Here is a 26,221-nt window from a genome sequence, read left to right as displayed (position 1 = left end):
TTGGTGTTCCTTCACTCGTGGCACATGCAAGCCTAAGAAAAAGTTTGAGACTAATACAACACCGAAATGCATATGAACCACTAGAACATAGGGAATTTAGGTGTTTAGTCATTGTTCCATTAGACGGCTTTTATAGGTTTGTGAAGCAGGTATGTATCATCTATGTACAAATGGCTTTAATTTTTTTTGCAAACGTGTACACCTAAATTATGGCCCCACACAAGAACATAGGTTTTCTAATAATTTTCTTTATTTTTATCTTTTTCTTTGTGCTAAACGGGACAAAAGATGCCCAATTACATGTTGGACACACTAGAATTTTGCATCCACCTCGACCAAAAATTGGTCCCTAGGGTACATAAGACCCACCAAAAAAGTTTGGTACCATTCCGGATTGTTTCGGGGGTAGGCTCAGTTCAACCTTAAATTAATCGATGACATCGCGTGGAAATTTATTTAAATCGGAGAAAGTGCCAAACCATCTCAGAAAAATCCCAAACTTAGTGTTTCCTTCACCTATGGCATGTGCTATCCTGAGAAAAAATTTGAGACCAATACAACTCCAGAATGCATATGAACCACTAGAACCTTAGGAACACAGGTACTTAGTTATTGTTCCATTAGACGGCTTCTATAGGTTTGTGAAGCAGGTATGTACGGCCTATGCCCAAATGGATTCAAATTTTTTTTCAAGCATGTACACCCAAATTATGGCCCCACACAAGATCTTAGGTTTTTCTGATCATTTTATTTAGTAATATATTTTTCTTTGTGCTAAATGGGATAAAAGAGGCCCAATTATGTGTTGGACACACTAGAACTTTGTATCGACCACGACCAAATTCTGGTCCCTAGGGCATATAAGACCCATCAAAAAAGTTTGGCACCATTCTGGATCGTTTTGGGGTAGGCTCAATTCAACCTCTAATTAATCAGTGACGTCACGTGGAAATTCAATTAAACTAAAGAATGTACTAAACAATCTCAGAAAAATTCCAAACTTGGTGTTTCCTTGACCCATGGCACGTGCAAGTCTGAGAAAAAGTTTGAGACCAATACGACACCAGAATGTAGAGTTCTTGTTGCAGAGCACATAAATTACATGAAAAACAAAGGCGAATTAAACTTAAACCTTGCAAATTAAACCTAAACAAACACTAATTAAGGCCACGGGATGCAGCTCCTTCCTGATTCCCAAATTTTACATGTCTAGACGTGTGGCTAGTGAATCTTTCGATGTCCCCTTGGTGTCCATCAAGGTGTTAAGTGTGTTACCGCACACGTTTTTAGTAATGTGCATGGGATAAAGACAGTGGCGTACACTCAGCACTAGCTAGTAAGGTAGTTTCCAGAAAACTATTTTTTTCTTCTAGACGCTCCAATCAGGCACTGCTACTATCCCGTTCCCCTTCCCAAGGTCAACATTTAATTTGTTGACTTCTCAAAGTATCACAGGCCCGTCTCGATATTTTAAAGGTAAGCGTTTCTCAATAGTCTCGTCAAAATCTTTTTTGTTCCTACGGTAAGGGTGGTCCTTAGGTAGGGACCTATAGTGTCCCATATAAACAATCTTTGAGTTCTTTGGTAGATGTACCGCATCAGTGTCGCCCAAGCACTTGACACATCCAGTATAGCCTTTTGTTTTCTCTCTAGACAAGCAACCTCACCCTGGTAGGTCGGTGATTGTAGCGATAAATACTGCCTTGATCATGACATGTTCCTTTTTATACTCGTCCCAAACATCCTTCACACCCTTTTCAAACATCTTCATCAGTTCATCGATCACTGGTTCTAGAAACACATCGATGTCATTCCTAGGTTGTCTTGGTCCTTGGATCAGTAGTGACATTTGGATGTACGGCCGCTTCATACAGAGCCAAGGTGGAAGGTTGTATATACAAAGGGTCATTGCCCAGGTGCTATGATTGCTTCTAACCTGGTCGAAAAGATTCATCCCATCTGTGCTCAAACCAAACCAAAGGTGCCTTACCTCTCCACCGATGTTCTTATAGAACATAGTATTAACAGTCCTCCAGTCCTTTCCATCAGCAGGGTGCCTCATCATTGTATCTTTCTTACACTCTTCGCTATGCCAGCGCAATAGCTTGACTGACTTTGTAGTTGCAAACAGCCTATGCACCCGGTTAGCTATAAGGAAATACCAAACGACCTTTACGGGACCTCTGGTCTTGGTACCCTCATCTGATGATCCTTCCTTGTATTGTGGAGCTTCACACTTAGGGCACGCATCTAAATCTTTGTATTTGTCTCCATGATACAATATGCAATCATTGGAACACACATGGATTTTTTCAATCTCAAGGCCAATGGGACATATCATTTGCTTGGCCAGGTATGTCTTTTTTGGCAACTCGTTTTTTCCTAGGAGCAGTTTCCTTATCATACCTAACAACTGATCAAAACCTCTATTGCTCAATCCGTTTGTTGATTTGAACTCTAACAGCATGATGTCGGCTTCCGGTTTGCTCACTGGATAATCCTTATACAGTGGAGTTTTGCCATCTTGTCTCATTTTCTCTAACTTTCTTAGCTATGTTTCACTAAGACATTTGCTCTCTATATTACGTAGCGTCTGAGAAATACCATTGTTATCCTCGATGTTGTCAACTAGCATGTTCCTAAACACATCATTAACTGTGGCCATAGGTTCCATGTTGACACAGGGTTCCGTAATAGCCTTGTGGAGGGCTACGTCAGGCATGGCCACATCATCATCATTTTTCTATGGAACATTCACACCAACCTTGCAATGCATAGTCCATATCGTATAGTTTGGCATGAACCCCTTGGTAATCAAGTGTGATCATATAAACTCAGTTTGAGCCCATTTCCTTCGATTCATGCAATCTTTGTATGTGCAGAAGACATGGTTCTCATTCCCATCATGGGCTTTGGCATCGGCGAGAAACTTACCGATGCCTTGCATGTACCGCTTGTCTGTTCGGAATGATACATCCACTCTCGATCCATCTCTACACAACAAAATATTGAGATAGTAATTATAGAGAAATTAATAACAAGTGGAGCTTCATGAACAACAATTGTTGCTTAAAACTACAATTTATTGTACACTTATTTAATTTAGTCACCCCATTTTTGAAAAATATTATTGTACACTAATTATTGGAAAATTGAAATTGATAGTCCTCAGCCATATAAATTGAAAATCGTAGCCCCATAAAAAAACAATTATTGCACAATAATAAAGAACAATTATTCTACTCTATGCCACATAAAAATAGACACTAATTAAAAAATATTAAAATTGGAAACATGATCATGAACAGCAATGTAGCTCCAAACAATGTGTTGGTAGGTGACACATGAATTAATTTGCTCACCAAAATTGTAAAAAAATCTACTTTACTCCTAACCAGAACTAATTATAGCCTCACATACTAACAATCATCTTGAGCACCATGTAATTAGCTAGGAATTTAAATGTGTTAAAGACACCAACCTTTTGGATGATGGATTCACCATAATTTGCTTGGAAGCCTTGCACAAAGTTCAATTCGAAAGTGCTCTCTAGAATGGAGAAAGAACTAGAATGAGAATCAAGCAATGTAGCCATCAAAACAACGCTAATTAAGCAACAAAATCAAATGAGTGGATGCTTGTTCTTACCTTAAAGCAAGAAGATCAACCCATTCTTCCAAATCCAAGAGCTAGCTTCATAGTAAAGAGCAGCCACAACAATGGAGGGAGCGGCCCAAATACATACCTCTATGCTCACGATGGAAGAGAGAAGGAAGGAGAAGACGGTGCCAGCCTTTTGTACTATGATGTTATCATCGTCGGTTCTTGTCTTGAACCGGCATTGATAGCCTAGAATCACTGACGGTTCTTGGCTAGAGCCAGCAATGATAAGTTGCCGTCAAGCCACTACCGATGCAAGTCAAGAGTCGATAGTGATGTGGACCTTCACCGTCGGTTTTGGCCTAGCCCCAATCATTTTCTGATTTTGAAGCTGAAACCCGACGATAAAGGTACATCACTGTAGGTTCACCTAAATCCAGCAGTGATGTCTAATCCTGTAGTAATGTCACTCCTTCCCTCCCTAATTAGAAGTCGTTCTCGTTTCTTGAAAATTTTTTTAACTTTGACCAATTATATATAAAAAATACTAATATTTATAATACATAATTAGTATCATTGATAGATTATTGAATATATTTTCGTAATAAACTTATTTAGAGATATAAATATTACACGTATTTTCTTCAAATTTAATTAAAGTTAACGAAATTTAATCTGCACACGTCCTGTGATGATTTTATCTATGGAACGGAGTGAGTACTTGCCAAGGGGTTGAAGTTGCGAGGTATGATAGAGGAGGAATCGGAAGCCGTCTATGGTCATACGCCCCACTGAGAGGCATCACCTGCACCGACGTCCCCATTTGATAATTGATATGACAACCCCTTCGGCGGCAGGGGCAGCGGGCGGTAGGTCGACGGCGAGCGGAGGCCGGGGGACCGGAGGCCTTGGGGCTTGCCGGCTTGGGGTTAAAGATGGCAATGGGGATATACCCGTTGGGTATCGTCGGAACCTTCTCTTCCCCGCTACGGAGAATTCATCCCGTCCCTGTCCCCATTAACTATCTCGGGTATAGATTCTTGCCCATCCCCGTATCTGTCAGGCATCGGTCGGGTAACAGATACCCGATGGGTACTGCATACCCGATAAACAAGGACACTTAGGGTCACAGCTTTGCAATCGGAGACGTTTCTTCTTCACCCGGGTATAAGTGTTGGAGTCTCGGAGATGCCGAGAAGAAGGAGCAATGTTGCGAGGAGGACGAGCAAAGGTGACAGAGAGAACTATATATATATATGATTGTTCAGATTTGGACAAAAATATCTATGTTGAGCTTCTTTAGGCCTAATACTCGCATGATAGCTCAAATAGTCGGGTTCCCCAATGGGTAACGGGGACGGGTAAACAGGGAATGTTCCCATACCCGCTATACCCGTCGGGGATGGATTCTTGCCCATTGAGATGCCCGCGGGTAAAGATATGATCCCATCCCCGTCTTCTAATGGATCAAATACCCATCGGGTATTGGGTATCGGGGCCATTGCCATCTTTAGTCATCCAAGCAGATTAAAAAAATGATTGAATTTTATTACGGCAAATGTTCACATAGTACAGAGATGAATGAATTAAAGTAAAGACTTACATGGAGAAAACAACCAGATGTCCAGATTACAAAAAACAACAAATTGAATAACTTATTATGAAGCTATTATGACTGGATTGACTGGTCATCAGTATCAGTCCTAAATGGATCCAACCTTGAACTTTTTGTGTGGGGCCCCATGGGTGGGTTCCTTGGGCCCTGTGGGCCACTCCGGTGGGACTGGGACCCACGGCCCATCCGTGGCCCTGTTTTTGGCCGTTTTCGTTAGATATCTTTTCTGCTCATGCCAACCGATACTCGACAGGGTCCAGTGTCGTCGGTGTGAGCCTAGGGTGTTCGAGTATGTCCATGAGATCACCATCTTCCTCGCCCATGATGGCCTTGAAGTAGGCGACCATGATCCCAGCGATGGTCCTCCTCATCACGTCCTTGTAGCTGCTCCCTTCCTTGTAGAGGCAGGTGACAAGCTTGGGAGCGTCATCGTCTAGCATGTCGAGGTGGCCATAGTCCTTGGTCAAAAGTTGGTAGCACGGAGCCCTGCACTCGTGGTAGAACTCAGTGTGGTTCATGTCCATGGGGGCACAGGGAGGGAACAACACGTTCTCACTCTCGTCGCCTAGCCCGGTGCCAATGACCAGCACCGGCACGGTGATGTCGAATGACGAGGGCTCATAGGTGAGGATCGCTGGTGGGAGCTACGAGGACCTACCAGTGCCAGCGACGGGGTTGAGCCCGATGAGCGCAGAGAACTTGAGGCTGGTGCTGGTGTTGGCATACCCTAGGGCCAGTGAGAAGGCCGTGTGGCCACCTCGGCTGTGCCTGGCCAAGGCAAACTTGGAAAGGTAGGCATCCACGCCTGTTGGGAGCACAAACGATAGTGTTAGCCTATAGGATCACTAGCTCAGGTGAGTCAACCACTCACCAGTCTTGCCGACCATGGCTGAGCACGACCGAGGCTGTCCGACCACACACACTATGGCTAGAGGTTGAAGAAGAGAGAGAACAGAGCATACACACACAGTACAAGACACCAACGTTGGCCGAAGCCCTGTATGAGAGATGGCAAATCTGAACTCTATTTACTGAGTTGTCGTGGTAGTCTATTTATCAACTCTATCCATCTAGTCCTAATACAGCTAACGTGCTGCAATAGTGACTAGATAACACAACAAGACTGACTTCTGCGCTTATCCCTGCATGTGGCTATAGTGCGGCAGGTGAGTCGTTCAGCGCCTACCTCTACAGCGGCTACAGTACCACAGCAGGGGGCCTTTTTGGTGCCACCTTCCCTTGCTGTGTGTTCACACAAGGAAGCAGTATATTATCTAACAATTCTTTCCCTAATCCATGCCGATCATCTCCTTCAACTCCGTGAGTCTAAGACGTCTGAGTGGCTTGGTGAGGACATCCACGAGTTGCCGACCAGTTTCAACAAACTCGATGACGATCTGCCCTCCATTGACACAGTCCCTGAGGAAGTAGAACTTCACGTCGATGTGTTTGCTCTGGTCGTGTAGAACCAGATTCTTTGTGAGGGCGATGGTAGGCTGATTGTCCACCATTAGTGCTGGTGGGTGAGGTTCCGCACCGGTCAGCTCGCCCAGCAGCTGGTGTAGCCACACAACTTGGCATGCCACTGTGGCCGCTGCTACATACTCTGCCTCGCACATAGATAGCGCCACCACCTTCTATTTCAGCGACAGCCAAGAAACACAGTGAGCACTCCAGAGGTGCTCCGCCTTCCATCGATGTCCCCCGCCATTTCTGCATCGCTAAACACAGTGAACTACAGCCTACTCTCGCCGGTCTTTGGGAAGATGATCCCATGATCTACCATCCCCTTGACGTAGTGTAGTAGCCGCTTCACCATAGCCCAGTGATCCTCTCTAGGATCCTCCATGAAGCGACTGATGTAGCCCATGGTGAATGTAATGTCTGGCCTCATGTGGACTAGGTAGTGTAGACCGCCAACGATGCTCCGGTAGAGTGTTGCATCCACCTTCACCGCGGTGTTGGCCTTCGTCAGCTTCAGCCGCTCCTCCATTGGAGTCACGCATGGCTTGCACTCAGCCATGCCACTCCACTCCAATAGCTTCAAGGCATACGCGCTCTGACCGAGCATGAGTTCCTCCTTCCCCTGTCTCACCTCGATGCCGAGGTAGTAGGAGAGTGCGCCGAGATCGCTCATTCGAAAATGAGCTGCCATCTCGCGCTTGAAGCTGTTGATGTCCTCTATGCGCAGGCCAGTGATGATCAAGTCATCCACATAAATGCCAACAATGAGCTCCCCCTTCCCCCATCGCCACGTGTAGAGCACGTGCTTGGTTGCGCATCGCTAAAACCCAAGCCAGCCCAGTGTGGCCTCAAGCTTGGCGTTCCATGCTCGTGGGGCCTATCGTAGCTCATAGAGCGCCTTGCGTAGTTGGAGCACTCTATGCTCCTCTCCCTTGATGGTGGAACCTGGAGGTTGCCTGACAAAGACCGTCTCCACCAGCTCGCCGTTGAGGAAGGCCGATTTAACGTCTAAGTGATGGATGTGTCAGTCCTTTGCTGCTACTAAGGCTAGTAGCAAACAGATAGACTCCATGCATGCTACTAGCACAAAGACTTCCTCGAAGTCTATGCCCTCATGCTGAACAAAGCCTCGGGTGATGAGGCGCGCCTTGTGCTTGACAATGGCACCGAGCTCATCTCGCTTGACCTTGTACACCCACTTCAGGCTAATCGGACGACATCCTGGAGGTGGATCGACGAGCTGCCATATCTCATTTTCCATGATCGCCTTTAACTCCTCCAGCATCACACATCGCCAGTTTCTGTCGTGCTCAGCTAGCTCAAACGTGGGTGGTTCCTCTACACTAACGAGCAGTAGCTCTTGATCATTGAGTAGCCGACCAGCCAGGCCTGAGGGCCCTGTGGTACTGCCGAGTTATCCAGCCTATGGAACCACACCTCCTCACCTTCATGGAAGGCATCCACGAACTCAATGATGTCACTTGGAGGTGAGGTGAACTCAATCAGTGTTGATGGAGTTCCCTATTCCACCGGAATGCTCGGCACAGCACCTAGAGTGCACGACACCCTGGTTGCAATGCTCGACACTACTTCTGGATAGCTCGTCACTACTCCTACAGTGCTTGGCACAACTGTAGGAGTGCTCAGCCTTAGTCTAGGAGTGGTCAGCACCACTGCAAGACCTCTTGGCTCCACTACGGGAGTACTCGACACTCATCTTGGAGTAGTCGCCACCACTACAGAACCTCCTGGCACCACTCCTAGTGTGCTCGACATCCCTCCAGGAGTGCTCGGCACTCCTCCCGAAGGTCTCGGTATCCCTCCTGAAGTGCTCAGCACTACCCTAGGAGTGCTCGGCTCTACCGCTAGAGTGCTCGGCACTCCTCCTGGAGCGCTCGACTCCTCTTCCCTAGTGTCTCCACAACCATGGATGATCAAGTGCTCGACGACGAAGGTGCTAGTGAAGCCGCTAGCTTCCCCCATGCTCGGACTGGTCCAGTCCCAAGCCGCCTTCTCATCGAACATGATGTTGCGCGATACAAGTACCTTGTCTCCACATGGGTCATAGAGTTGGTACGCCTTGGTACCCTCCGTGTAGCCTAGGAACACCATTGGTGTGCTCCTATCCTCTAGCTTGGTGTGGATCGACTTTGTCTTCCTGACGTGGCCGTTGTAGCCGAATGTCTAGAGGAAGGACATGCTCGGCTTGCACCCATACCAAGCTTTGAACAACATCTTGCCCGTCAAGGCCTTGGTCAGAGAGCGGTTGAGGATGAACACCGCCGTGGTCATCGCCTCACCCCAGAACATTGCCGGCATGCCTTTGGCCTTCAACATGGATCGAGCCATACCGACCACCATCAGGTTCTGCCTCTCCACCATGCCATTCTGTTGTGGCGAGTATGGCGTGGTGTGGTGTCGCACCACACCCTGATCCGCATAGTACATAGCAAATTCCACCAAAGTGAATTCACCACCGCGATCAGTCCTCAGCACGCGGAGCTTCTTGCCACTCTCAGCCTCCGTGCGCAACTTGAACTTCTTGATCACCACCACCGCTTCGTCCTTGCTTGTCAGGAGTTATAGCCTAAAAGGATCAAGATGCCCAAGAGGGGGGGTGAATTGGGCTAATTCTAAATTTCTTAGCAATAAACAAATCCTATGGTTAGCCTAATTAACCCCTTGTGCCTAGAAAAGTGTTTCTATTGATCAAAAGCACAAAAGACTTGCAACCTAGTTCCAATTCTACTCTAGCATGGCAATTCTAGGAATGTAAATGACAAGAATTGAATTGCTTAAAGTAAATGCTCAAAGTAAAGAGAGAAGAGGAAACATGGCGATGTTTTGCTGAGGTATCGAAGAGTCACCACTCCCCACTAGTCCTTGTTGGAGCACCCACGCAAGGGTGTCACTCCCCCTTGATCCACACAAGGATCAAGTGCTCTCTACGGGTTGATTCTTTGACACTTCATCACGGCGAATCACCCACAACCGCTCACAATCTTGAGTCGGGTCACCCACAAGCTCTCTGGATTATCACCGAACTCCCAATCACCACCAAGCCATCTAGGTGATGGCGATCACCAAGAGTAACAAGCACAAACTATCACTTGACCACGCGAAACCTAATGAGAAGATGGATGCACACTTTGCTACTCTTGATTCACTAATGAGGTTTCACTCTTGGATTCTCAAATCATGAACACCTCACTAGGACCTTGCTCTTCTTTGCACTCACAAACATGTTTCTCAGCTGTTGGAATGAGCAAAGTACCCCCACACACAAGAGGAGGTTCTATTTATAAGGCAGCTTGAAAAACGAACCGTTATGAGCTTCTACGGGGTGACCGGATGCTCCGGTCATGTTTACCGGATGCTCCAGTCAGTTCAACCCTCGAACCAGTGATTAAGTGATGACCAGACACTATCAGGGTCCGGTCGGCACTGACCGGACACGTTCGGTCGCATAAAACCCTCACTGGAACCTTACTGTACTCGATCGGACGCTGAACCCTTAGGGTCCGATCAGTACTGACCGGACGCGTCCGGTCGCAAATTCTCTTCTCTAGAACCTTATTGGAGTCAACCGGACACTGCCCATCAGCATCCAGTCACTTGACCTCTCCAGTGTCCAGTCAAGCCAGACTAGTTCATCTCAGTCAAACTAACTGACCGGACCCTGCAGCCAGCGTCTGGTCGCACTGAAGCCAGCATCCGGTCAGTGTTTGACCCTCCATTCACTTCTAACTTTCGATCATACGTGAATGAAGTTTGCTCCACAAGATCTAAGGGCTGTTTTGGAGCTACCTAGTGCTAGACTTAGCAAGTGTGCACCACACCTAACTCACTAGACTCACCTAGGTCAAGCTACCTGTCCATACCCCCTTAATAGTATGGCCAAAGGAAAAACAAAGTCCTAAACTACTCTAAGTGTCTCTCCAACTCCAGTCGACACTTAGAACTAGTCATCCTTAACCTTGTCGTCCATCTTTTGTAAACCGAAACGATTTCCATCGTAGGGGCATGACATCCATGATCGCCCGATCGATCTCCATTACCATGACCTAACTTATTTGCCTCTACAAAACACATGTTAGTTATAGTAATTTTGTATTGTCATTAATCATCGAAACCCAATTAGGGGCCTAGATGCTTTCAATCTCCCCCTTTTTGGTGATTGATGACAATACCACCTCAAGTATGTAAAAGAGTTGAGGTTTTTGATATGCTTGGATCATATAAGCTTTTGTCAATATGAACAAAAGTGTTAGGCAAGCTTATATGACCCAAGCCAACACAATGTACTCAAAAGATATGAGTTAAGCATGAGTACAAGTAATGAAGCTCATTTGCATCGGAGTCTAAACGCGGAAGCAAAGGCAAATGAGCATAATACAAGTGATATGACATATAAAGAATTCAAAGTAGAGAGCACACATGTCACATATCACAATTACGTAGATATCACTATCATATAGATATAAAAGTATGCATGAAGATAAACACACGAATGTATAATAGTAATAGTGTATCACACAAATAAAACTCCAAATGTATATAATAAGCTAATAATAGATAACTAGCTCCCCCTGAGTCTACATACTCGAATACCCTCTCCCCCTTTGGTGTCAAACACCAAAAACTAAGGGTCGGTCGATGGGGCTACAGCGGACGAGTCGGGCGCTAAAGTACGTGGAGCAAGATGGAACTAGGCACCATCATCATCTGACCCAGAGCTCTATACTGACTGACCCTCTGTAGCTAGTAGTGTCGCTGAAGCGGTCTAGGTCTGAGCTAGGGTAGGTGCTGCCTATGATGCAGCTAGTACATCTGTAGGATCTGATGATGCGACTAAGCTAGGAAGCCTCTGAGTCGTCATGGTGACAGGAGTAGTAGTAGATGGATCTGGAGCATACATGTGAGGCGGTGTAGGCATGCCTATCAACTCGCTAAAAGAAGCTCCAAGACTCCTAAAGACTGACGTGTCAGGCACAAAGAGCGAGGCTAAATGATCCAGTGTGAAGCCCGTCTGAAGTGGAGTGAACTGCGGGGCTACCATGAGTGAAGCTAACCACTGGGACACCTGAACTGGAGGAGAGGCAAACTGTGCTAGAGGTTTTCCCTGACTCTAAAGCCCATTGGGCTGTACTGCTAGAGTCATCGAAGTGGTGGCAGGCTGACCAAGCTGGGGCGAAGGCTGTGGCTGTGGAGCCCCAAGTGCTGTCACTACATGCTGCATGAATCCCATGAGCTGCTGCTGCATAAGTAACTGCTGCTAGTGCATCTGCTGCTGCTGCTGCTGGAGAACCTGCTACTGTCACTAAAACTCATCCTGACGAGCCTGGAACTGTGCAAAGTTGGCAGCTATCTCCTGAGCATGTCGTGCCTGAGTCTGCTGCATCCGCTCAAGTATGGCAATGAGAGCGGGGTCTATCTATGGTGTAGGTGGAGCAGAGCTGGAACTACTGGCCTCATGGTCATGTCGGCGTGGAGGCATCTGAGGTATAGCCTAGTAATCCTCGTCTGAGCTGTCACTCGTGTCGCTCATCTCCTGCTAGGCCTCTAGCTGCTCCTCCTCAGTAGCGGCAATCCCTCTGATAGTCTCGTCCTGCTAAGCTGCGGACTCTGGAATATCTAAACGACAGCTAGGCTATCTGGGTGCCTATGGTGTACTATGCCTGATCCTCTGTGCCATGTTATAAGCTGGGAACTCAGTGGTGGCACCTCTATACTCCTGGACCATCTTTGGTGTCCTGACTGACACTGCCTTAAGGATGAGGAAAGTGATCCAATGTGCATATGGCAGCTGCCTACGCCCCTTGAAGCCCTCAACAATAGTATCCTCCATCTCTGATAGAAGGAGGTCCCAGATATCAAACATTGTCTGCTGCATCAGGGCATTCAGAAGCCAAAGCTAGAGGCGAGTCAAGCCCTCTCTGTATCCCAACCTAGGAAGAAGTGTCCTCCTCATGATAGCCTCTACCACACGAGCCATGGGAGTAAGGTCACTAGGGTTCCTCCTTGACCCCTCTCCGAAAGGCTCCTTGAAGCAATGGCGCATAAGATCTATAGGAGGCACCAAACCACCATGAGGATGCCTGGGAGGCTCCTGCTGTCCATAACAAACCTCATGTAACTTGATAGGTTGCTCCTGTAACCTCAATATCTCCCTGTCCCTCTGACTGAACATCCTGTAGTCTCTTCCTCTGAATGCAAAGTGGATGAAGTTATGATGCGGGTCAACATAGAGCGAGGCATAAAACTGCCAAACCCAAGATGGTACATACAATCCTATCTGGCCAATCAGATCTGTCAGTCCCGGTAGATATGCAAGGTAGGGGTGAATGTGCTCTCTAGCTACTGCAACTATAGACTCAATACTACAGACTCTCTGTGATCAGAACACTGCACCACTGTTGAGATATGCATTATAGAAGTCCTCGTGCAGTGGCGTGTAAAATCCCTATGTAGCTCTCTCATCCCTCCTCGGGGGAAACCACACCTCAAACTCCACAAGATGAACTGTCGCTGATGAAGATCAACTATCCACTGACACTTTCGAGGCTTGGCCTCGATCCGTACTCACGAGCTTTGCCCCGAGTTAACTGACAACTGTCACATGAATCTCAACAGCACCAACTCGCTGCACGATGGTATAGATAGATATACAAATAAATACGATATATCTAATAGATGCGAAACCCTAATAGAGAAAGCAATGTAGGTATGAAATTGAAGCGATGGGCTTTCTACCTAACAAATCGACGACCCAAGAGAAGAAGAGATGTCACATGGGGGAAACCTCGGAACCGGCTAGGGTTACGGTTGATGAAGCACTTCGATGAATCGGCAGCCATGGATGTTCTTTGAAGTCAATGCTTGATAGCAGTGTGGGATTAGGGTATGACGGCGTTAGGTCAGGGCCTTACCGGAGCGTTAGGTCAATGCGCTAGCGTGGAGGTAGGGCATTGGGGCAGTGGTGCGGCGTGGTTAGTGCAAGCAGGCACATGAGCTCTTTGCGGTGGTGTGCAGGAACAATGGCGCAGGTGGCGGCAGCGGTTCAGCGTGGGCGTGGCTGTGCAGAGGCGGAGGAACGAGACAACGGTGGCGTGGAGATGGTGGCTGCTGTAGTGCGGCGCTCAGGCACAGGAGAGCTATGGCGGCTAGGGCACGGCGTACGGGAGGCTTGGTAATGGCGGCGTACGGGGTCAGGTCAAGAACGCTCACGACGGGTGCTGTTAAATGAGGACCCCACGCATAACAGAGAAGGAAATGGGGAAAGAGATCTAATTCTGCATGTTTTCTACTGACTGGACGCTCCACTGGTAGCAACCGGACGCTACCACCCAACATCCGGTCGATTCTAGAGAGGTCCAATTCCTCTAGAATCATGACCGGACGCGTCCGGTGGACACCGACCGGACGCAAATAGAGTCCGGTCAACTCATCCTGAATCTTCTCAAACGACCGGATGCTGAAACGTCTTCTCACCGGACACAGAAAAGTAGCGTCCGGTCACTCCTTCGCAGTGAGTTCACCACCTGTAAACTAATTGGATGCTAGACATCAGAGTCCGGTGCAGCGTCCGGTCACTCCTTCACAGCGAGTTCACCACCTATGAACTGATCAGACGCTGGACATTAGAGTCCGGTGCAGCGTCCGGTCACTCTTTTCTAGCAAATCTTCAACTTTCCTTCACGCTGCCTGTTCCCAATCAAGTCCCAACATGAATAAGATCCAAATAAACATCAATTGGGACTGATATGAGTAACCCCTCTCAAACCCTCATGTTTTTCAAAATATTTTGCCTTAGGCTATAATTCTTTTTAAGAAAATAGGCAACAAGACGACAAATTGAACCAAACGACAAAACAATATTCATGCATATGCAATGCAATACTTGAAATCAAATCTAGTTGCTTGTCAAGTTTGATCCAAGGTTAAGCTTCTTCACACGCTTTTTGGCGGTTATCTTAACCATGTTAGACAAGGCCTATGTGCATTACCAAAAATTAAACATGTTGTATATTACAATGAATGCAAGGGACAACACAAGCTCATCTTTTAGTGAAGTTGCTAAAATCAAGTACATCGAGCTCGTTCCGCAATCTATAAAATGTAGCCTCATCTAGCGGTTTAGTGAAGATGTCCGCTAATTGATCTTCGGTTCTTACACCTTCTAGTGATATATCATTTTTAGCAACATGATCTCTTAGAAAGTGATGGCATATATCTATGTGCTTGGTGTGAGAGTGTTGAATCGGATTATTTGCAAGTTTTACCGCACTTTCATTGTCGCACAAAAGAGGTACTTTTTCTAGAACTACACCATAGTCTAGCAAAGTTTGTTTCATGTATAATATTTGTGCACAACAAGCACTCGTGGCAATGTATTCTGCTTCAGCAGTGGACAAAGCCACACTATTTTGTTTCTTGGAGGACCAAGACACAAGTGATCTACCAAGCAAATGGCACCCTCCAGATGTGCTTTTTCTATCAACTTTGCAACCAGCATAATCTGAATCGGAATAGCCCACTAATTCAAATATAGCTCCTTTGGGATACCAAAGGCCAATGCTTAGTGTGTGCTTAAGGTACCTAAGATTCTTTTTACGGCAATTAAATGTGTTTCCTTAGGATTAGCTTGAAACCGAGCACACATACACACACTAAACATGATGTCGGGCCTAGATGCGGTTAAATATAACAAGCTACCAATCATAGAATGGTAGAGAGTTTGATCAACTAGGTTACCTCCCTCATCTAGGTCGAGATGTCCATTAGTAGGCATTGGGGTCTTGATTGACTTACATTCATCCATCTTGAATCTCTTGAGAAGATCTTTTGTGTATTTCTCTTGAGAGATGAAGATGCCTTATTTCATTTGCTTGACTTGAAAACCAAGAAAGAATGTAAGCTCTCCAATCATCGACATCTCGAAACTCCTTCGACATCAATTCACCAAATTCTTTGCATGAGTCTTCATTTGATGATCCAAAGATGATATCATCAACATATACTTGACAAATGAAGATATGCCCTTCAAGCTTCTTGGTGAATAGTGTGGTGTCGACCATTCCCAATGGGGAAGCCCTTCTCAATGAGGAAGTCCCGAAGCCACTCATACCAAGCTCTTGGGGCTTGCTTAAGCCCATATAGCGCCTTGGACAACCTATAAACGTGATTAGGAAATCTAGGGTCTTCAAACCCAGGAGGTTGATCAACATAGAATAGTTCATTAATAAAGCCATTTAAAAATGCACTTTTCACATCCATTTGATATAATTTCATTTCATGATGTGATGCATATGCAAGTAGGATACGAATGGCTTCTAGCCTTGCAACCAGGTGCAAAGGTCTCTCCAAAATCCAAACCTTCAACTTGAGAGAACCCCTTTCCTAACTAGTCTTGCCTTGTTCCTCACAACAACACCTTGATCATCTTGCTTATTGCGGAACACCCACTTTGTTCCAATAACTCTTGCTCCTTTTGGTCGCTCTTCAAGAGTCCAAACTTCATTGCGGGTGAAGTTGTTTAACTCTTCATGCATGGCATTTATCCAATCTGGATCCTTAAGAGCTTCTTCTACCTTGGTAGGCTCATAGCAAGAGACAAAAGAGTGATGAGCAATAAATGAAACAAGTTTTTGAGATCTAGTCATCACTCCCATTGATGGACTCCCTATGATGAGATCTTGTGGATGATCTTGTAGGAGAGGTGTATTTCTTCTATTGACCACTTGAGGAGGAGGTTGTGGAGCATCAACATCTTGTGCTTGTACCACCATTTGCTCATGGGAGACATGAGTATCTTCATTTTCTACTCTCCCATCCTTTTCACCATCTTGTGGCACATTTTATGAAGAAGGTTGATCAATTACTTGTACATCATCTTCATCATCTTTTGGCTTGATGTCTCCCACCTGGAATATTCTTCATTGCCTCCCTCAATGGTTCATCACCTACATCATCAAGATTCTCATGTGCTCCTTGGGAGCCGTTAGATTCATCAAATTCCACATCATATGTTTCTTCAACCAAGCCGGTGGCATGATTAAATACTCTATATGCTTTGGACTTTAATGAGTAACCAACAAGAAAACCAATGTCACAACATCTTTGAAACTTCCCTAGGTGTTGCCTGCTTCTTGTAGATGTTGCATTTGCAACCAAACACCCTAAAGAAGGAGACGTCCTGACTTCTTCCCATTTAGCAACTCATAAGGTGTCTTGCTAAGGAACTTTTAAGGAATAGGCGGTTGGATGCATAGCATGCGGTGTTGATTGCTTCTACCCAAAAAGCTTCGGGGGTGTTGTACTCATCTAGCATTGTCCTTGCAAGAGTGATCAAAGTCCGGTTCTTCCTCTCAACTACACCATTTTGTTGAGGAGTATATGTTGCAGGAGACTTCATGTTTGATTCCAACTTCATCACAATAGGCTTCAATGTCTATGTTGTCAAATTCTTTGCCATTATCACTTCTAATCTTCTTGAGCTTTACTTCAAATTCATTTTGTGCTCTCTTGGCAAACTTGTTGAAGCAAGATGCAACTTTAGATTTGTCATGAAGAAAGAATACCCATGTATACCTTGAATAATCATCCACTATCACAAGACAATAAAGATTTCCTCCCAAACTCTTGTATGTTGTTGGTCCAAATAGATCCATGTGGAGGAGTTCAAGCACTCTTGTGGTTGACATGAAAGCTTTTGTTGGATGGGTGTTTGCAACTTGCTTGCCGGCTTGACATGCACTACAAAGCTTGTCCTTCTCAAACTTCACATCCTTCAACCCTCTCACCAAATCATTCTTCATTAGCTTCTTGAGTGAGCTCATCCCAACATGAGCAAGTCTTCTATGCCATAGCCACCCAAGTGTTGTTTTGGTGAATAGGCAAGTCTTCAATTTTGCATCTTCGAAGGTGAAGTCCACTAGATATAGGTTGTTGTATCTAAATCCATTGAAGATCACTTGATTATCATCCACCTTGGATACAACAACCTCCTTCTTGGTGAACAAGCATTGGAAGCCAAGATCACACAATTGTCCAACGGATAGCAAGTTGAAGCTCAATGAAGCAACATATAGTACATTGGAGATGGAATGATCATTTGATATTGCCACTTTGCCCAATCCTTTAACCTTGCCCTTTGAGTTATCTCCAAATGTAATTCTCTCTTGTCCATCTACCTCTTCATCTAGTGAGGTGAACATACGAGGATCACCAGTCATATGTTGTGTGCAACCACTATCAATAACCCAATGACTTCCACCGGTCTTGTAGTTCACCTACACACAAGAGATTCAAGCTTTAGGAACCCAAACTTGTTGAGGGCCCTTCACCTTCTCAACAAGTGACTTAGCAACCCAAATCTTCTTAGGCCTACTCTTGTTAGGGGGTCCTAAGAACATGACTTTCATCTTCCCACTAGAGTCCTTTCTAAGCATGTAGTGAGCATTGAAGGCAAAGGGTCTAGCATGCTTGGGCAAGGGTTGTGGTGGTGGAGTTTGGTACTCATGAGCAAAGTGGCCTTCTTGTCCACACTCAAAACATCTCTTTGGCTTTGGCTTTGATTGTTGTTGTTGAATTTGAGCCTTCTTCTTCTCTACATGTGCCACATATCCAATGCCACTTCTATCTATTTTCATGACGGTGTTCATGAGTAGCTCACTTTGAAGATGCTTGCCTCTTGCAAACTTGCTCAATCCAATCTTGAGATGATCTTTCTCTAACTTGAGCTTCTTGTTTTCTTCCTTGAGAGCATCATCTTTCTTCTCTTCCTTGAGCTTCTTGTTTTCTTCTTTGAGCTTCTTATTTTCAAGGACCAACTCTTCATCATGATCAAGAGTTTCTAGCACAATGCTGTTGTGGCTTTTCATCTCTTCAAGATCTTTCATGAGTTTTTCATTGTCTTGCTTGAGCTTGATGTACTCATCATAGTCATTGCACTCAACCACTTGCTAGCCTTTGCCACTAGATCCTTGCTCAATGCTCTCATCAATTAAATCATCACATGATGTAGCTATATCAATCTTAACAACATGGTTAGTAGCATCATGTGGCTCATTTGGTAAAAATTCTTGAGCGATAACAAGAGTATCATAATTAATCTTTAGAGTTGTATAATCATCTTTTAGCTTGTTGTGGCTAGTGATGAGCTTATTGTGCACCCACTCAAGTTTATCATGTTTATCTTTAATCTCTTTCTTAGAAGATTTTAGCTCCTTGAGTTTAGAGGACATAGCATCATTTGTTTCTTTAAGCTCAACATTAGCCTTTTCAAAAGTATCACATTTTGCTAAAAGTGAATCATTTTTAGTGTCTAGCTTTTCAATTTTAGCTCTACTCTTCCTAATGATCTTAGTATATTGTCTTAGTATTTTAACAAGATCATCATAAGAAGGTGAGTCATCATCATCATCGCTATCGCTATCACTATCATCACAAGCATGCTCATCATCACTACTATCAACATTCTTTGATACCTTGCGTTCACCTTTGGCCATAAGGCATAGGTGAGTAGAGGATGATGGCGGTGGTGGTGGTGAAAATGAAGGATCAATACCAATGGTGGCCACCTTCTCATTGTCGCTATCATCATCAGATGATCCACTAGATGAATCAATGTCCTGTGAGCCAATCACCGACAATATAAGCCTTTCCACTCTTCTTCTTCTTGTGGAACTCCCTCTTCTTGCCATCCCTTTTCTTGTATGGCTTGTTGTCCTTCTTCTCATCTTCTTCTTCATTGCTTGAGTCATCTTGAGGTGTGATGTGCATGTACATCTCATGAGCATTGATCTTTCCCAAGATTTGTGTCGGTGTAGCGGTGGAAAGATCACCTTGGTGTAGCACGATCACAATATGCCCATACTTGTCAATGGGGAGGAAACTCAAGATCTTTCTCACAACGTCGGATGGTGACATTTGAGTAAGTCCAAGCCCATTGACTTCCTCTACAAGTACATTCAAACATGAATACATTTCATTAGCGCATTCTTTGGGAAGCATCTCAAATGAATTTAGCTTTTTAATGACAAGATGATAGCGTTCCTCACGCTCACTCTTAGTTCCCTCATGGAGCGCACAAATGTCCGACCATAGTGCATGGGCAGTCTTTGTGGTTCCTTACACGTGAGTGAACACATCTTTGCAAAGGCCTCTAAAGATGGTGTTGCGAGCCTTTGCATTCCATTTTTCATAATTTACTTCATCGCCTTTAAGTTGTGCGGGATTTCTAGGCCTTGGGAAGCCATGTGAGGTGGCTCTAAGTATACCAACATCTAGAGCTTCTAGATATGCCTCCATGTGGATTTGCCAATAAGGAAAATCATCCCCCTCAAAGATAGGAGGAGGTCTATCCCCGTGAGACATCTTGCTCTAAGCAGTTAAGCTTAAAAACATGAGCACGAGGCTCCGATACCAATTGAAAGGATCAAGATGCCCAAGAGGGGGGGTGAATTGGGCTAATTCTAAATTTCTTCGCAATAAACAAATCCTACGGTTAGCCCAATTAACTCCTTGTGCCTAGAAAAGTGTTTCTATTGATCAAAAGCACAAAAGACTTGCAACCTAGTTCCAATTCTACTCTAGTATGGCAATTCTAAGAATGTAAATGACAAGAATTGAATTACTTAAAGTAAATGCTCAAAGTAAAGAGAGAAGTGGAAATGCGGGCGATGGTTTGCTGAGGTATCGAAGAGTCACCACTCCCCACTAGTCCTCGTTGGAGCACCCGCGCAAGGGTATCGCTCCCCCTTGATCCGCGCAAAGATCAAGTGCTCTCTACGGGTTGATTCTTCGACACTTCGTCGTGGCGAATCACCCACAACCGCTCACAATCTTGAGTCCGGTCACCCATAAGCTCTCCGGATGATCACCGAACTCCCAATCACCACCAAGCCATCTAGGTGATGGCGATCACCAAGAGTAACAAGCATGAACTCTCACTTGACCATGCGAAGCCTAATGAGAAGATGGATGCACACTTTGCTACTCTTGATTCACTAATGAGGTTTCACTCTTGGATTCTCAAATCACGAACACCTCACTAGGACCTTGCTCTTCTTTGCACTCACAAACGTGTTTCTCAGCTGTTGGAATAAGCAAAAGTACCCCCACACATGAGAGGAGGTTCTATTTATAAGGTAGCTTGAAAAACGAACCATCATGAGCTTCTGCGGGGTGATCGGACACTCTGGTCATGTTGACCAGACGCTCCAGTTAGTTCAACCCTTGAACCTAGTGATTAAGTGATGACCGTAACGCTGGCAGGGTCCGGTCGGCACTGACCAGATGCATCTGGATCACATAAAACCCTCACTGGAACCTTACTGTACTCGACCGGATGCTGAACCCTTAGGGTCCGGTCAGTACTGACCAGACGCGTCTGGTCACAAATTCTCTTCTCTGGAACCTTACTGGAGTTGACCAGACGCTGCCCATCAGCGTTCGGTCACTTGACCTCTCCAGCGTCCGGTCAAGCTGGACTAGTTCATCTCAGTCAAACTAACTGGCCGGACCCTACAGCCAACGTCCGGATCGCACCGGAGCCAGCGTCCAGTCAGTGTTTGACCCTCCATTGACTTCCAACTTTCGATCATACGTGAATGAAGTTTGCTCCACAAGATCTAAGGGCTATTTTGGAGCTACCTAGCGCTAGACTTAGCAAGTGTGCACCACAACTAACTCACTAGACTCACCTAGGTCAAGCTACCTGTCCATACCACCCTTAATAGTACGGCCAAAGGAAAAACAAAGTCCTAAACTACTCTAAGTGTTTCTCCAACTCCAGTCGACACTTAGAACTAGTCATCCTTAACCTTGTCGTCCATCTTTTGAAAACTGAAATTATTTCCATCGTAGGGGCATGACATCCATGATTGCCTGATCGATCTCCACTTACCATGACCTAACTTTTTTGGCCTCTACAGAACACACTGTTAGTCAGTAGTAATTTTGTATTGTCATTAATCACCTAAACCCAATTAGGGGCCTAGATGCTTTCACAGCCACATGTAGAGACTACAATCATCCACGAGCAGGATGAAGTACCGCCGACCACCATTTATAGCTAGCATGATCGGCCCACAGAGGTCACCGTGGATGAGCTCTAGAGCGTCCTTCACACGATACTTGGCCGCCTTTGGGAATTGTAGCCTCCTCTGCTTCTCGGCTAGGCAGCTATCACATAGCTCGCCTCCATGCTTGATGTGGTGTAGCCCTCAAACCATCTTCTCTAGCCATCCAAGCACGTCGAAGCTAAGATGTCCAAACCAGGCATGCCACATCCACTGGTTCCTCGGTGTGCCTTGCCTGCCAGGCACACCGGCTGCTCCACCTTAGGTCGAGCAAGTACAACCAGGTTTAGGGACCTCTTCACCTTGGCAAGAAGTCGCTGCTCCTGGTGCCTGATCCTCAAGACTCCGTCCCTTGATTCAGTACCTCGCTATCGTGCTCATCCAGCTGACCAATGCTGATGATGCTGGAACATAGATAGTGGGATGTAATATACATCCATTAATGCATGGTGCTCCCCTGTTCTAGCACCTGAAGATGATGGTGCCACGCCCTTTGATTGCCACCTAGTGAGCCATCACCAAACTTCACCATACCGGTAACATTGTTGTTGAGCTCAGGAGAAGGATGCCTTAGAGCCCATCATGTGGTTGCTGGCACCAGAGTCTATGTACCACTGCTGCTCCTGGTCGGCGCCCACATGTCCAAGGTGGACTTGGACACGTGGTTCATCGAGGTTGATAGCCTTCAGGGCCTTCTCAGGTGCTTCCACCAGTCCTCATATCTTCCTTCTCCTCAGCCTCGACATCAGTGTAGTGCACAGAACATCGCCATTAGGATAGTGGCCTCATCCTCATCATCAGCTTGCACCAGATGAGCCTAAGCCTTCTTCTCCTACTTGCGATTTGGGCACTCCCATGCCCAATGGCCCATCTTCCAGTAGCGTCGACTAGACTGTTGGGGTCGACCTGCTTCTTCTTCTCCAAAGAAGCCTTGCCACGGTGCTTGCCATCGCCACCGTGGCTAGAGGAGGCTGCCTTCTCGGAGTTCCTCCTGAGCAGTCCACTCCTCCTCTATCAGTAGTAGTTTGCCGCTATCCTTCCTTGCTCAGTCCACATCCCGCAGATGGCCTGTCACATCCTCAATGGTAAGGGTGGACAAGTCCAGCATCGTCTCTATGGAGAGAGTGATCTAGATGTACTTTGTTGGCACGGAGTGGAGGTACTTAGAGACCGCCTCCTCTTCATTGATGGTGATGCCGTGGCTCTTCAGCTTGCTCATGAGCGTCTACAGGCGGAGGGAGAATGTCCTCCACCACTTCACCATCCTTGAACTTGAGATTGGTGTACTCCTGCTTCAGAAGCTGGTTCATCTCCTTCTTTGCATGGTCAGAACCTACGTGCATCGCTGCTGAAAGGATCAAGATGCCCAAGAGGGGGGGGTGAATTGGGCTAATTCTAAAATTCTTTGCAATAATTAAACCCTACGGTTAGCCCACTTCACCCCTTGTGCCTAGAAAGTGTTTCTATTGTTCCACCGCACAAAAGTTTAGCAACCTATGTTCCAATCCTACTCTAGCATGGTAATTCTATGAATGTAAAGACAAGAATTGAATTGCTTAAAGTAAAGAGAGAAGAAGGAATGCGGTGATGTTTTGCCAAGGTATTGGAGAGTCACCACTCCCCACTAGTCCTCGTTGGAGCACCCCACGCAAGGGTGTAGCTCCCCCTTGATCCGCGCAAGGACCAAGTGCTCTCTATGGGTTGATTCTTTGACACTCCGTCGAGGTGAATCATCCACAACCGCTCACAACTTGAGTTGGGTCATCCACAAGCTCCGTCGGATGAATCACCAAGCTCCCAATTCACCACCAAGCCTTGTAGGTGATAGCGATCACCAAGAGTAACAAGCACTGAACTCTCACTTCACCATGACTAGCCTAATGAGAAGGGTGGATGCACACTTTGCTACTCTTGCTTTCACTAATGAGGTCTCTCTCTTGGATTCTCAAATCTCAATCACCTCGCTAGGACCTTGCTCTTCTTGGCACTTTTAATGGTGTTTCTTAGCTGTTGGAATGAGCAAAAGTAATCCCCCACATGAATAGAGGAAGTATTTATACACCCTTGTTCAAAACGAACCGTTATGTGCCTCTACAGGGTGACCGGACGCTTCGATGAGTTCACCCGCCACTGAGCAATTTAAGTTGTGACCGGACACTGGCCAGTGTCGAGTAACGAAAAACTGCCCTCTGGAACCTTATTGATGTTGACCGGACTCTGGAACCCAGCGTCTGGTCACTTTGCTGCTCAGCGTCCGGTCAGTAGCCAGAACATGACCAGTGTCCGGTCAGCACTGAACCGGATGCGTCCGATCATGATTCTTCCTCATTGGGACCTTACTAGAGTTCACTGGACTCTGGTGCCCAGCGTCTGGTCACTCACCTCTCAGCATCCAGTCACTTTCAGATGACTTCACCTTGATCAAATGAACTGCCCAGACTCTACGCCAGCATCCAGTCACACTGGGACCAGCATCCGGTCAACATTTGACCCTCCGTTCACTTCCAACTCGCAATCATATGTGAATTAAGTTTGCTCTAATTGATCTAAGGGCTATTTAGGAGCTACCTAGTGCTAGTTTTGGAAAGTGTGCACCACACCTAACCCACTAGACTCACCTAGGTCAAGCTACCCATCCATACCCCCCTTAATAGCACGGACAAAAGGAAAAACAAAGTCCTAAACTACTCTAAGTGTCTCTTCAACATCAAACGACACTTAGAACTAGTCCATCCTTAACCTTGTCGTCCATCCTTTGAAAACTGAAATGATTTCCATCATAGGGGCATGACAACCACGATTGCCCAATCAATTGCCATTACCGTGACCTAACTTAATTGCCTCTGCAAAACACATGTTAGTCACAGTAATCACGTATTGTCATTAGTCACCGAAACCCAACTAGGGGCCTAGATGCTTTCAATCTCCCCCTTTTTGGTCATTGATGACAATACAACCTCGAGTATGTAAAAGAGATGAGGTTTTCAACATGCTTGGTTCATATAAGCTTTTGACAATAAGAACAAAAAGGTTAGGCAAGCTTATACGACCCAAGCCAACATGATGTACTCAATAGATATGAAATAAGCATGAGTACAAGTAATAAAGCTCATTTGCATCGGAGTAAAACATGGAAGCAAAGCAAATGAGCATAACCAAGTGATATGACATATAAATAAATCAAGTAGAGAGCACACATGTCACATATCACATAAATATCACGATCACATTAATATCACGATTACGATCACACTTATGTAGTCCAGTGCATAATAGTAAACATGAATGCATAGTAAGTATCACACATAAAACTCCAAATGTAATAGATAAGCTAATAGATAAGCTCCCCATAAATGTATCACTCCCCCTAAGTCTACCATACTCAATCCCTCTCCTCCTTTAGCGTCAAACACCAAAACCTAAGGGTCGGTCGGTGGGGCTACAATGGACGAGTTGGGCGCTGAAGTGCGATGAGCGATCTAGAACTATGTGCCATCATTATCTGATCCTGAGCTCTGAGCTATCTGACCCTCTATGGCTAGAAGCAACACTGAAGCAGTCTGGGTCGAATCAGGAACTGGTGTGGCCTGAGACTCTATAGGTATGACTGACGCAGGCGGCTCGGATGATGCAACTAAAGAAGAGAGCGTCTCTGTAGTCCCCGTAATAGGAGCAACTATGGAAGGACTAGGGACATGTAGATATGGCGGAGTAGGCTGCCCTATCAACTCACTAAATGTCGCACTAAGGCTCCTGGAGACTAAAGTATCTGGCACAAGCAGCGAGGAAGTCTGAAGCTGGTGTGAAGCCTGTGTAAGAGGTGTGAACTGTCAGGGCTAGCACTAGCGAGGCAAACCACTGGGACACTTGCTCTGTAGGTGAAGGAAACTATGTTGCTGGTTGTCCCTGACTCTAAAGCCCACTAGGCTATAAAGCTAGAGTCATAGAAGTGGTGGCTAGGCTGGCTGATCTTGGGTGAAGGCTGTGGCAGGTGGAGCCCCAATGGCAGTGCATGCTGCATAAACCCAAGTAACTGCTGCTGAATAAGAAGCTGCTATTACTGCATGGCCTGCTACTGACACTAGGAACTCATCCTGTCTAGCCTGAACCTATGCTAGAGCAGTGGCTGTCTCCTAGGCCTGGCGAGCCTTGGTCCTACCTCATTTCGCTCAAGTATGACAAGTAAAGCGGGGTCTATCTACTGATGCAGGTGGAGCTGAACTGGAACCACTAGCTTCACCATCATGTCATCGAGGAGGTATCTGAGGAATGGCCTGATAATCATCATCTAAGCTTGTCGCTGGGGTCGCTCTCTACCATACCCTCCTGCTGAGCATCTAGCTCCTCCTCCTCTATTGCTGCTATGCCCTTGATGATCTCATCCTGCTGGGCTATAGTCTCTAGCACCTCTGGATGACGACGTGGCTGGCTAGGTGCCTGTGGCCTGCTATGACGGAGC

General features: G+C 45.9%; 1 pseudogene; it reads right to left on the bottom strand.

The window, feature by feature from the left end:
* Nucleotides 1–5,445: 5,445 nt before the first annotated feature.
* LOC136545866 (chlorophyllase-2-like) overlaps nt 5,446–26,221 on the bottom strand; it is a 38,418-nt pseudogene continuing 17,642 nt past the window's right edge.

Source organism: Miscanthus floridulus, chromosome 3, assembly GCF_019320115.1.
Source record: "Miscanthus floridulus cultivar M001 chromosome 3, ASM1932011v1, whole genome shotgun sequence".
Classification (NCBI taxonomy): domain Eukaryota; kingdom Viridiplantae; phylum Streptophyta; class Magnoliopsida; order Poales; family Poaceae; genus Miscanthus; species Miscanthus floridulus.
Note: the sequence above shows the minus strand (reverse complement) of the source record. Positions and strands in the feature narration are given on the sequence as shown.